Raw genomic sequence first — 10,901 nt, 5'->3', positions numbered from 1 at the left:
GTCCGACGCGGGGTATGATGATGGATGGATAAAGGATGTCCCGTCCCGTGCGAGTCGCGCACTCACACTGTCGCTGCGCCGCACCAGAACTCCAGAGCTGAGCCGAACGCCATGGCCGCGCGTGCGGAGGAGGGAGCTGAAGCCTCCGCCGCGAGCGGGAGGACGGTGGTGTGCGTGACCGGCGCCGGCGGGTACATCGCCTCGTGGCTCGTCAAGCTCCTCCTCTCCCGCGGCTACGCCGTGCACGCCACCGTCCGCGACCTCAGTACGCAGTCGCACGCATCTCCCCCCTTGCCGTGGCCGATTCCTTGGCCAATTACACGCCGCCGCGGCGAAAAACCCATCCCCTCCTGCCGTCGTTTCAGGTGACGAGAAGACGGCGCACCTGAAGCGGCTGCCGGGCGCCTCTGATCCCCAAGGCCTCAGGCTTTTCAGGGCCGATCTCCTCGACGGCGGCGCCATGGCGGCCGCGATCGCGCGGTGCCAAGGGGTTTTCCACGTCGCGACCCCGGTTCCATCCGGGAACCTGACCGATCCAGAGGCAAGTTTTCTTCTCTGATCCTATGAACACCGTACCTGCAGTAATTCGAGAAGCAGTCTGCGGAACTTGATTTCAGCAAAATGAAACATTTTTTTTTGTGAAACTGCAAATCAAAACAGTTGCTGGTATGCAACAGTATGGTAAGAGATCAAGTTAATGTAAAATCAAACAACTGTCAAGCAAGATTTGTTAATCTTGGAAACAAATGTAGCAGTACAAGTTTCAGTGACTCCGTTCTGGCAAACCAACTGTTGAGGACCTAGGCAATAATCCTGAATGTGACATAAAAGGCAGATGAATCTGGACCATGTGTTTTGCTGTAGTAGCTAGGAATACATGGACACTTGGACAGCAGAAGATGAAAGGAACTATCAGAAGTCCAGGTTGTGCCGTTGTGGGTATTGGCCAGTTCCATCTGACAAGACAATAAGAGCTACTAATAATGTGCATTTCGATTGTGTATGCACGCGCTAATTGACAGAATTTTAGTGCTTTTTGTTCGTTATAAGTTGTTCAGCCCGACCATGGTAACGCGTACAATATTCCATTATTAATCGGACGTTACTATATTGTGACAGCGGGAAATGCTAGATCCTGCTGTTACTGGTACCAAAAATGTACTCGAGGCTGCTTCAGCAGCGAAAGTTCGACGAGTTGTGGTTGTTTCGTCCATGGTCACCGTCGAGATCAACCCGAAAAACTGGCCCAAAGACAAGATCAAGGATGAGAGCTGTTGGTCAGACAAAGAATTCTGCAGGAACAACGAGGTAATTGGCAACATATAACGGGAGTTCGTTTTGTTTTTTTTTTTTCCACCTCTGAAACAGAATGGAGATTCACTGTCTGTAAAATAAGCAGGACTGGTATTCAGTAGCAAAGATCACGTCAGAAGAGGTGGCGCTGGAATACGGGCGGTGGATCGGGCTGGACGTCGTGACCATCAACCCGGCGCTGGTGCTTGGTCCCCTGCTGCAGCCGACGTGCAACACCAGCTGCCAATTCCTCATCTACTTCCTGAAAGGTTCTGAACTTTCTGATCAGTGATCACCACGCACCACCTGACAAATGCTCTGCCCCCGCATTCTTCTGATCCTTGGTTCTGGTTCACTTCAATGCTTTGCGGCTGATATCTGAATAATGTTCTGAATGCCGATGCAGGGGGGCCTGACCGGATAAGGGACAAGCTCTGGCACATCGTCGACTTCCGCGACGTCGCCGACGCGCTGCTCCTGCTCTAGGAGGCGCCCGCAGCCTCCGGCAGGCACATCTGCGCGCCGCATTCCGTCGGCGCTCGTGACCTGCTGCGCTTGTTGAAGCGGATGTACCCTGGCTACCCTTGCGTAAACGAGTACGTACACCTCTCCATCTCTGAAAGAGACTGGAACATCCTTTTGGTGTGCCAACTGCCAAGGTTTCAGATGCTGGAACTCAGGAAAGCTGATGCATAGCTTGTTCGGCGATTGGCAGGGACAGCATCATCGACATGGACAACCATGCTCCGATGACGTCCGACAAGCTGAGGAAGCTGGGGTGGAGCTGCCGGCCGCTGGAGGAGACGATCGCCGACACCGTCGGGTTCTGCGAGCAGGCTGGGTTTCTTTGAGATCTGCAGGGAGCGCACTGCCGTTTCCCTCCCGTTTACAACAAAATCTAAGCTAGCTTCACAAAGGGAGAAGAAGGATCGTAGGCTCTACTTTCATGTTGCAACGCATTCTGCCACGGATGCTTTGATGCCTGCAGATTGTGGTAGTAACAGTAATGAGGTAGAGCTCCTTAGCATAAAAGACAACAGTAAGATGCCATTTCGCTGCCGGAGATTGTGCCAACTCAAAAGGGATGGCTAGAAAGGCCGAATATTCCAGGGTGTAGTACAAAAAATAATAAAATGTCAGAAATTGATCAGATTTATCATGTTTGTTGTGGCGAAACCGTCCAACTTAAACTGGTTCAAATGCGCCTAATTGCTGCCGACGCAGCAATTATCCGAAACGTACTTAAAACAGTATAAGTCCGGTCGTCCGTCGAGTGTCCCTAGGACTCCTCGAAAGATCCACGTCGTGTCTCATAGCCATACAACAGGATTGTATCCGCGATGGGATAGCATCAACAAATATTACATTTTTACATACATACAAGAGGTACGGGTTAATACAAGACGTAGTTTGAAGCAAACTTAACAGTGCAGTGTTAGACAGAGTTCTAGGACTTAAAATATAAACGGTTCGGGTGGAGATGAGCATTATAAAATTTTCTTCCAAGGGTATTGTGAGACTCATAATAATACCCTAGGGTTTCGGGGCTTCCTCCTCGGTGGACTCCTGCGGTGCTTCTGAAAAGATAGCCACAAGGGATAACCCTGAGTACGGGGTACTCAGCAAGTCTTACCCGACTAACCAATATAATAGCTTTTCTTGGAAGTACATGATAGCTTTTTCGGTGTACTCGGCTGATACATTTTTGCTGAAAAGCTTACTACCAGTGATACCTTAGTTTTATCTTTTATCTGAGTTAAGTTGTTACCTAACCATTCTAGATGATGAGAAAAGATTAATTGCGAACAACAAGATATTAAGTCATACATCAATTATTATCAGGAAGATATGACATTCATGAAATTATGCTACGATGCTCAACAGTGATCAAGTGCATTCATAACCGAGAATTGCGGCGATCCGGATCATTTTACATCCTGCAGGAGAGTACCCTGATCACCAGTTATATACGACTGTCCAGGTCGTACGTAACGACTTTTCAATTAGCAAATCCAATGATTGGGAATAAGACTACCCGGACCCAGGGACGCACCCCCACATGGGACCCCACGTCTGGCCTGATCACCATGTGAGTTTCAGGCTACGCCCCTGCCAATCTCCAGCACGTCAAGCGCGGGTACGAAGTATTCCCGATCAAAGAGTTTACTAACCTACTGGGCTTTACTGGTCCCATACCCAGTAAGTGATCAGATGATTATCACTTGATCAAAGGTTAAGACAACGAATCGGGCCTTAACCAGATTAATTTAGCAGACAGAACTACATCCTTAGCTTCTGTCCGCTTCTCAATTTCCAAGTCATCTTTCCATAAATAACATGCATGACTCAAAATTTTCCCTTAAGGTTGGTAAACCAAGTATTTAAGCAACTAAGCAATTCTAGACTTGGGTTATCTACTAAAGGTTTGAACAAGTGGCAAAGATGTCCTTAAAATAAGGTATGATAATGCACAAGAATGGGTTTCAAGCAACTCCTAGACTTAGTGCATACATATAGCAAATAGCTAAATAATGGACACATGAAATAATGACTCCAAAATAATAGGTATAATGCACCGAGGCTTGCCTTGTTCGATAAAATAGTTAGTATTGTCCGAAGGGTTGGCCTCGCAGGGGACCAATTCAAAGATTTCCTCAAACTCCGAAGATCCTTCTGAATATTCCGAGTAATCTCCTTCTGGTGCTTCGGGGTCTATAGCACAACATATGCAGGGGTTAGGAATGCAAATTTTTGAATATAAGACTATACAACTTTCCTTCATGATAGAGTTGCAAGCCAACAAGGACTATACAACTTATCATGATAAAGTTGCAAGCCAACACACAAAAACCCGAAAAGATTAGCCCAAAATTTTTATTTCCTTAATTATCCTTACTTAAGGCCTTTTCTTTTATTTTTAGAAAATGTTATAATTATTTTCTAAATTTAAAACCTAATTTCCTATGAATTAATAATAATTTTTTATTATGAAAATGTTATTTCATATTTTATGCATTTAATAAAGATTAAGTATTTATTTAATTACCCTTAAAGAAATGCATTAAATAAATACCTAAATTTTTATTATTTTTCTAGGGTATAAAAATTTTAATGCATAAAGGAAAATAAAACAAGCCTAACAAAATTGGTTTCACTAATTTTGGACACTCCTAGAAATTCCTGTGATTTAAATGGTGAGATTCGGATTTAAACTAATTATTCTATAAAGGAAATCTAATTTTTCCCGAAAAACACCCCCGGCGACTTTTCTCACGCGACCCTACTCTACCCTCTCTCACTTGCGCTGGGCCCGGGGCGCGGACCCACCCTTTTCCTATTCATTCTACCCGCCGGCCTATTTCTCCCCCGGCCGGGCCCTACTGGGCCGATTCTTCCTTTTCTTTCTCCTTTTCCGGACCGGCACCGGCCCACGGCCTGCCTCTCCTTTTCCCTTTCCTCGCGAGCGCGGCCTGCCTTTCTCCTGGGCCTCCAGCCTTTTTCTCCCACCGGCCACCCGCACGTGCACCTGGGCCTCCAAGACCGCGGCCCATCCGACGCCCGCGCTCGGCCGGCCTCTACCTTTCCTCCTTCTTCCCTCTGACGCGCGGGCCCGAGGCTCCAGCGCCTTCTTCTTCCTCCCGCCAAAATCCTACGCGCGACAGGGGGCGGCGCGGCTCGCCGGCCGGCGTCCTACCGGCGACGGGGCTAGGCCGGGGAAGCATCCCCATGCCCTAGCACACCCGTGCGCGGCGACAGCTCCTCGGGAGATGGCCGGAGCCACTCCCTCCACGGTGGCGGGTGGCGGCACCTACGGCCGGTCGCGGCTACGCGCGACGACGGCGCAACCTATCCCAACGACTACTGCTACACCTTCCTAGCATCCCAAGGACCTGCCCACAACTACCCAAGAAGGAAGAGAGCAAGCGCAAGGAGGTTCTCACCGTGAGCAGGTGGTGCGGCGACGGCGGACGGAAACTGCGGCGGGCTCCGGCATGCCGGCGGGGAAGCTGGGCAACAAGTGGCTAGGGTTGTTGGTGGGGTATGTATGGAGATGTGGACAGAGGGAATCGACGAGAGCGGTGGTGTGGTGGGAGAATTTTACCCGGCGGCGGCGGCTTGGACAGAGGAGCGGAGACGGTAAAAGAACGGCGGTGAAAGGGGCGGCGCGGGAGCGGTAGATATACGAATGTTTTATCGCACGCATGGCGAAAACCGTGGTCTACTCGTAGGCTTGCGTGATGAGGAGGTGGCGTAGTTGCCGCGCTGGCGGGCGACCGAGAATGGCGGCGGCGACACGTCAAGCTCGGCTCTGTCATCCTTCCCCTCCTTATCTCTGACGCCCGAAAATTCAGAGCTCCATCACGGCCGATTTCAAATCCGACGGTCCCCAAGTATCTTAACCAAAGTTGTAGATAAGTTCGAGCTCTACACTTCATATTTAAACTCTTACCCGAGATATTCATCCATTTGTTGGGAATTTTGAATTCCTTCTCTCCTCTGTTTGAACTTCTCTGAACTTCCAGGTTCAGTTTGTCAGTCAGTTGGCCGACTCATTTACCCGACTTTGCAAATGATTTCAGTGATCCAAACCCTTTCCTTGCAGTCCAACTTTTGTGTTCTAAAACATCCAAGGATTCCATTTTGGCCATAATCACTCATACCCTTTGCACTAGATCTCTCTGAAATTGGCTCCAAACTCAGCTATTTTTGCTGTTTCAGACTTAGGCAATTTCAGCAGGACAGTCAACCCGTGACAATGTGCTGACTTTGAGCTTAAATTCGAAATTGTTCCCCTTACTGTTCCTGATCAACAACACCTAAAGATACTTGTCCAAAGTCCATACTTTAATATGGTATAGTTGTTTGGATCCACTTATTTGAAAAATTCAACAGAAATCAATTTTGAAAACGGACTCTGGGCTGTTTTTTCTGAATTTCCTATTGTCGGACGGTGAACAGTAACTTTGAATTTCCATTTTCTTTCTTTGATTCTTTTGAGGTACTTAGGATCAAATATCGTCCCAATTCTTGATCTTTAAGTTCTAATCACTCTTACACCTCCATTCCATATTTTTGCCGAATTTTTCTGAATTTCGAATTCAAAATTCAAATTTCGGTCAAATTTGACCCGAATTCGATTTTTGGCCAATTTCTTCTTCTTTTCTTCATGGATTGCTTCCATCTCTTCAGAGTCACTTTGATGACTAAAAATGGCAAGTATTACAGCCTCTCCCCCTTAACAGAATCTCGTCCCGAGATTCCCGGGGTTAAATCCTCGACTTTGAGAATGGAAAGGAAACTGCGTCAGGCTAACTAATTTTCTCTTTTCTGTATAAGGAAAGTGGGGTGGTGGCTTCTGTTCATCTGATCCTGACGGTTTCAAATAACTCAGGATATTTAGACTCTAGGTCTTTAGCCTGCTCCCAAGTGGCTTCATCTGGAGTATGATTTTTCCATTGTACCTTATAAAACGTAATACTCCGAGTTCGGGTATCTCTTGTCTTTTGATCCAGAATTTTAATAGGCCTTTCTTCATAGGTTAGATCTGGTTCGAGCTCCATCTCTGGATCTTCTAGAATTTCTTCTAGAACTCTTAAGCACTTCTTAAGCTGGGATACATGAAATACATCATGTATAGAAGTAAGTTGGTCTGGTAACGACAGCTTATATGCTACCGGACCCTTTCATTCCAGAATTTCATAAGGACCAATATACCTTGGGGCTAATTTACCTTTTATTCCAAATCGTTGTATTCCTTTCATCGGGGATACCTTCAAGTATACAAAATCTCCGACATGAAATTCTAAGGATCGTCTCCTTTTGTCCGAATAACTCTTTTGTCGGGACTGGGCTATTTCCAAATGTTTACGAATTTTCTGGACCTTTTCCTCGGTTTCCATAACTAGATCTGATCCCAAATGTGTCCTTTCTCCTACTTCTGACCAATTCAAAGGGGTTCGGCATCTTCGACCATACAGGGCTTCGAAAGGTGCCATTTTAATGCTAGCTTGATAGCTATTATTATAGGAGAACTCGGCTTGGGGCAAACATTCATCCCATAGCTTAGAGAAGGTAAGGACACATGCTCTTAGCATGTCTTCCAGGATTTGGTTGATCCTTTCTGTCTGTCCTCCAGTTTGAGGATGATAAGTGGAACTTCTAATTAGAGTAGTGCCCATGTCCTTTTGTAATTGTTCCCAAAATCTGGAAACAAACTGGGAGCCTCGGTCGGAGATAATTGTCTTTGGTACTCCGTGCAAGGATACGATCCGGGCTATATAGAGTTTAGCATATGTCGACACTGGATAGGTAGTCTTGACTAGGATAAAGTGGGCTGATTTAGTAAGTCGGTCGACAATAACCCATATGGAATCATATCCTTTTGAAGTGGTAGGCAATCCAACTATAAAGTCCATGGAAATATCCTCCATTTCCAGATAGGGATTTCTGAAGGTTGAAGTAAACCTGCCGAGTTTTGTAGTATGGGTTTAACTCTCTGGCAGGTATCGCACTTGGCTACATATCTTGCAATTTCAGGTTTCATCTTGACCCACCAAAACCTTTGCTTTAAATCTTGGTACATTTTATTGCTTCCGGGATGAATAGCGAACTTAGACAGATGTGCTTCATTTAAGATCAACTTTCTTAGGCTTTCATCCTTAGGAACTACTATCCTTTTCTTGAAGTACAACCCTCCATCTTTTTCTTGATTGAGTTCGGGGATCTTTCCTTCTGCTTTTTGTTGATAGAGCACCTTAATCCATGAATCCTCTTTTTGGGCTGTTATAATTCTTTCCTTTAGGGTATCTTGTACAATAATGTTCTGAAGGGTGCCTTGTTTTACTATTTCCAAACTTAAATTTTCCATTTCTTCACATAAGGTCTTAAGGTTAGATTGAATGGTAGTGCAGTGGCATTGGGCCTTTCTGCTCAAAGCGTCGGTGTGGTGGAACCACCTCGGATTAGCTTGATTAAGCAAGGTTAAGTCGCCTAACATGCGACACTCCTGCTTAACCCGAGCTAACACGAAGCGCCGTCGGACTTCATCCGATTTAACCACTTTAACAGGATCGAGTTCAACAATCCACACAAGGTGAGCGGTTACAGAGAATACAACAAGTCCACGGATTTAAACAAGTTTTTATCCATTTTGGTTCCACCATAAAATCCAACATTAGGGTTTACAAAACGAGATCAGCAGAGAAAGCTAGCGGAAGACTTCGTCGGGGTCGGATGTCCTGGGCGAGGCCAGCCAGAACATCATTGGGTCCTCTCCTCGCCGTCCGAGGAAGGGTCCCACTCGACCGTCCAGCCTAGCGGGAGCTGGGGCGGCCAAGCACCAACCAGAGAGGGGTCGGACGCGGCAGCTTCACCTGAAAACAGAAGCCACAGCAAGGCTGAGCTACTAAGCTCAACAAGACTTAACCGATAGGAGTAAGGACTACTCCTCCTTCTAGACATGCAAGGCTTCTTGGCCGAGGGGTTTGTTTGCCAAAAGCACTAAGTGTAACCTATTTTCAAGTTTTAGCTCCGGTTCTAAGTTGATTAACCGATCTAGGTTTTGCCAACTGTTCTAAGCAACCATAGGGCCAAACAAGATGTATGGATATACAACAAACACTGCCATCATCAGATTCCTCAATTACTCAGGGTGACATAGCGATCAAGAAGTCTCAGACTGTGAGAGGCAGACGAATCGATTCGAGTTCTTTAACCATGCATGGTGAACCTAGCCTCACGACATTCGCGCACCCGGAGGTCGCTTCCTGTGTCGGCCTTCCCCATCTTTCCCCTAACCCGTGTCGGGCCCATTTCCTTTGGTGCAAGGTTCCACAGACCCGGCCTCTGCCGTCCTGTGACCACGCTTTGCCACCACGTGCAACAACCAGCAGGGGAAACTCCGTTCCAAGAACAATGGGGCGACCGCTCACGTCTAGGTTCAATCAGGTACTAGGCTTCCTCATCCCATACTAAGTATGAGGCTAGTACTTTCAAACACTTGATCACGAACACCACCACTGTCGGTCCTTAGCAAGTTTTCATAGACAGACGGGGCAACCAACCGACCACCAAAAAGTTACCAAGCCCTGCCCCGTCCATCGTCCTTATAGTTGTAACAGGAGAGTAAATCATGCAACTCCTATAACTCGCGAGTGACAGGCAATCACTCGACTTTTACCGTTTTCCTAGTTAAGCAATGCAGCTACTCGATCCAATAGCTAGTGCTCATACCAAGGGTTAACTAGGTCATGCATCTAGGGTTTCACACGACTCCTAAACGTAAATGCACAAACATGCTATACGGAAGGCATGCGCAAGTTTGGCAAAACACGTAGGATTTTCATGCAACCGGGGCTTGCCTGCAAGCAAAGGGGATGGAAGCTGCTCGACTTCTGGGGCGACTTCGGCTTCCGCGGGCAGGAACTCGGCTACCGCTTCTTCGTAGGGCGTCGGGTGCAACTCGTAGAAACCGTCGGCGAGGTGCAGCTCTACACGAATGCAATGCAAGGGTTAGCTTAGACGGTTATTTCAACAGCAACACTGGCTCACCTGAGCCCAGAAACTCGCGACAAAGAGCAGGAGGCGATGGTGGTTCGAGAGAGCTGATGATGATCAAGAGGTAGGGGTAGGAAGGAACTAGTGGTCTGATTCTTGAACTAGAGGATGTGATAACTGGGGTCCTCAGACGCAAGCGCTGAAGGGTTCCCATGTTTTACACTTACACCCTCGAGTCGAAGGAAAAGATCACAGCCAAGCCCTCGGGCGAGGCGGATAAGGGTCGGCAGAACAGACAGGGTCGGACGAGGCGGAACCGGGGTCGGGCGGATAGGAGGGGTCGGGCGAGGCGGACTTAGGGTCGGCAACTCACCTTCTTCCTGAAAGGAAAGCTTGGGGTCGGGGAGAGGCAGACTTGGGCTGAGGGACTAAAGCTTTGAGCAAGGGCGAAGACTGGTGATGCTCCGGCGGTGGCGCTGCTTCTTGCGGATCACAAGAGAGCTCTACACAGCACAAGGGAGCACGCTGCTGGTGACTTGGAGGAACTGAGAAGGAACTGGGAGAAGAACTTCTCAAGAACGGGTGGGTGGCGCTAGGAGCTTGAGCAGGGAGCTAGAGAAGGCTAAAGGCAACAAAGGCGGAGGGAGCTCCGGTCGAAGGGGCATTCCTTTTATAGCTGCTCGAGCAGAGGAACGGAAACGTCGCGGAGAGAGAGAAGGGAAGCGGCGCGAAGGCCGGGAATAAGCAATGGAGTGCTCTGCCGTGGCGGCGATTGAGCAAACAGGGCGGTGCTGCAGAACTCTGGGAGTGACGCCAGCGATCATTGCGCCACTCCGTCAGGGCGGCGTAGGCGCGGGTAGACCGGTAGTTGGGATTTGGCGGAGAGCGGGCGTCGTCGAGCGGAAGAGGTGATAGAAGTGACCGGTTAAACGGCGCTAGGATCGAGGGCGCACAGGTGGGAAGACAAGCGGACGCGGCGTGGGGGAGAGCGCGGAACAACAGATTGTCGGGCGGCTTCTGACAGAGCGGGGAAAGGGACTGTCGCGGCCGCGGTCAGGGTTGGCGGTGGAGGAATCGTCTTGTAGCGACGACCGGGCGGCGCGACCGTGGCT

General features: G+C 48.3%; 1 pseudogene; it reads left to right on the top strand.

The window, feature by feature from the left end:
- The first annotated feature begins 71 nt into the window (after window positions 1-71).
- LOC101773179 lies at window positions 72-2,449 on the top strand (annotated as a pseudogene).
- The last annotated feature ends 8,452 nt before the right edge of the window (window positions 2,450-10,901 follow it).

Source organism: Setaria italica, chromosome II (genome assembly GCF_000263155.2).
Source record: "Setaria italica strain Yugu1 chromosome II, Setaria_italica_v2.0, whole genome shotgun sequence".
Lineage (NCBI taxonomy): Eukaryota > Viridiplantae > Streptophyta > Magnoliopsida > Poales > Poaceae > Setaria > Setaria italica.
Note: the sequence above shows the minus strand (reverse complement) of the source record. Positions and strands in the feature narration are given on the sequence as shown.